Source organism: Ranitomeya imitator, chromosome 2 (assembly GCF_032444005.1).
Source record: "Ranitomeya imitator isolate aRanImi1 chromosome 2, aRanImi1.pri, whole genome shotgun sequence".
NCBI classification, from domain to species: Eukaryota; Metazoa; Chordata; class Amphibia; order Anura; family Dendrobatidae; genus Ranitomeya; species Ranitomeya imitator.
This window is the reverse complement of record NC_091283.1, coordinates 193,939,869-193,943,281: the sequence shown is the minus strand read 5'-3', so window position 1 is coordinate 193,943,281 and position 3,413 is coordinate 193,939,869.

Genomic DNA, 3,413 nt, shown 5'->3' with positions numbered 1-3,413 from the left:
AGCGGGGAACAATAGCTAAGATGATGGCTGATAGCGGGGAACAATAGCTGAGATGATGGTTGATAGCAGGGAACAATAGCTGAGATGATGGCTGATAGCAGGGAACAATAGCTGAGATGATGGCTGATAGCAGGGAACAATAGCTGAGGTGATGGCTGATATTTGAGATGATGGCTGATAGCTGAGATGATGGCTGATAGCTGAGATGATGGTTGATAGCAGGGAACAATAGCTGAGATGATGGCTGATAGCAGGGAACAATAGCTGAGATGATGGTTGATAGCAGGGAACAATAGCTGAGATGATGGCTGATAGCGGGGAACAATAGCTGAGATGATGGTTGATAGCAGGGAACAATAGCTGAGATGATGGTTGATAGCAGGGAACAATAGCTGAGATGATGGCTGATAGCGGGGAACAATAGCTGAGATGATGGTTGATAGCAGGGAACAATAGCTGAGATGATGGCTGATAGCGGGGAACAATAGCTGAGATGATGGTTGATAGCAGGGAACAATAGCTGAGATGATGGTTGATAGCAGGGAACAATAGCTGAGATGATGGCTGATAGCTGAGTTGATGGCTGATAGCAGGGAACAATAGCTGAGATGATGGTTGATAGCAGGGAACAATAGCTGAGATGATGGTTGATAGCAGGGAACAATAGCTGAGGTGATGGCTGATAGCAGGGAACAATAGCTGATATGATGGCTGATAGCAGGGAACAATAGCTGAGATGATGGCTGATAGCAGGGAACAATAGCTGAGATGATGGTTGATAGCGGGGAACAATAGCTGAGATGATGGCTGATAGCAGGGAACAATAGCTGAGATGATGGCTGATAGCAGGGAACAATAGCTGAGATGATGGCTGATAGCAGGGAACAATAGCTGAGATGATGGTTGAAAGCAGGGAACAATAGCTGAGATCATGGCTGATAGCAGGGAACAATAGCTGAGATGATGGCTGATAGCAGGGAACAATAGCTGAGGTGATGGTTGATAGCAGGGAACAATAGCTGAGGTGATGGCTGATAGCGGGGAACAATAGCTGAGGTGATGGCTGATAGCAGGGAACAATAGCTGAGATGATGGTTGATAGCAGGGAACAATAGCTGAGATGATGGCTGATAGCGGGGAACAATAGCTGAGGTGATGGCTGATAGCAGGGAACAATAGCTGAGATGATGGCTGATAGCAGGGAACAATAGCTGAGATGATGGTTGATAGCAGGGAACAATAGCTGAGATCATGGCTGATAGCAGGGAACAATAGCTGAGATGATGGCTGATAGCAGGGAACAATAGCTGAGGTGATGGTTGATAGCAGGGAACAATAGCTGAGGTGATGGCTGATAGCGGGGAACAATAGCTGAGGTGATGGCTGATAGCAGGGAACAATAGCTGAGATGATGGTTGATAGCAGGGAACAATAGCTGAGATGATGGCTGATAGCGGGGAACAATAGCTGAGGTGATGGCTGATAGCAGGGAACAATAGCTGAGGTGATGGTTGATAGCAGGGAACAATAGCTGAGGTGATGGCTGATAGCGGGGAACAATAGCTGAGATGATGGCTGATAGCAGGGAACAATAGCTGAGGTGATGGCTGATAGCAGGGAACAATAGCTGAGGTGATGGCTGATAGCAGGGAACAATAGCTGAGGTGATGGCTGATAGCAGGGAACAATAGCTGAGGTGATGGTTGATAGCAGGGAACAATAGCTGAGGTGATGGCTGATAGCGGGGAACAATAGCTGAGGTGATGGCTGATAGCAGGGAACAATAGCTGAGATGATGGCTGATAGCTGAGATGATGGCTGATAGCAGGGAACAATAGCTGAGATGATGGCTGATAGCAGGGAACAATAGCTGAGATGATGGCTGATAGCAGGGAACAATAGCTGAGATGATGGTTGATAGCAGGGAACAATAGCTGAGATCATGGCTGATAGCAGGGAACAATAGCTGAGATGATGGTTGATAGCAGGGAACAATAGCTGAGATGATGGCTGATAGCGGGGAACAATAGCTGAGATGATGGTTGATAGCGGGGAACAATAGCTGAGATGATGGCTGATAGCAGGGAACAATAGCTGAGATGATGGCTGATAGCAGGGAACAATAGCTGAGATGATGGTTGATAGCAGGGAACAATAGCTGAGGTGATGGCTGATAGCAGGGAACAATAGCTGAGGTGATGGCTGATAGCAGGGAACAATAGCTGAGATGATGGTTGATAGCAGGGAACAATAGCTGAGATGATGGTTGATAGCAGGGAACAATAGCTGAGATGATGGTTGATAGCAGGGAACAATAGCTGAGATGATGGTTGATAGCAGGGAACAATAGCTGAGATGATGGTTGATAGCAGGGAACAATAGCTGAGGTGATGGCTGATAGCAGGGAACAATAGCTGAGATGATGGCTGATAGCAGGGAACAATAGCTGAGGTGATGGTTGATAGCAGGGAACAATAGCTGAGGTGATGGTTGATAGCAGGGAACAATAGCTGAGATGATGGTTGATAGCAGGGAACAATAGCTGAGGTGATGGTTGATAGCAGGGAACAATAGCTGAGATGATGGTTGATAGCAGGGAACAATAGCTGAGATGATGGCTGATAGCAGGGAACAATAGCTGAGGTGATGGTTGATAGCAGGGAACAATAGCTGAGATGATGGCTGATAGCAGGGAACAATAGCTGAGGTGATGGTTGATAGCGGGGAACAATAGCTGAGATGATGGTTGATAGCGGGGAACAATAGCTGAGATGATGGTTGATAGCAGGGAACAATAGCTGAGATGATGGTTGATAGCAGGGAACAATAGCTGAGATGATGGTTGATAGCAGGGAACAATAGCTGAGATGATGGTTGATAGCAGGGAACAATAGCTGAGATGATGGTTGATAGCAGGGAACAATAGCTGAGGTGATGGCTGATAGCAGGGAACAATAGCTGAGGTGATGGCTGATAGCAGGGAACAATAGCTGAGGTGATGGTTGATAGCAGGGAACAATAGCTGAGGTGATGGTTGATAGCAGGGAACAATAGCTGAGATGATGGCTGATAGCAGGGAACAATAGCTGAGGTGATGGTTGATAGCAGGGAACAATAGCTGAGATGATGGCTGATAGCAGGGAACAATAGCTGAGGTGATGGTTGATAGCAGGGAACAATAGCTGAGATGATGGTTGATAGCAGGGAACAATAGCTGAGGTGATGGTTGATAGCAGGGAACAATAGCTGAGATGATGGCTGATAGCAGGGAACAATAGCTGAGGTGATGGTTGATAGCGGGGAACAATAGCTGAGATGATGGTTGATAGCAGGGAACAATAGCTGAGATGATGGCTGATAGCAGGGAACAATAGCTGAGATGATGGCTGATAGCAGGGAACAATAGCTGAGAT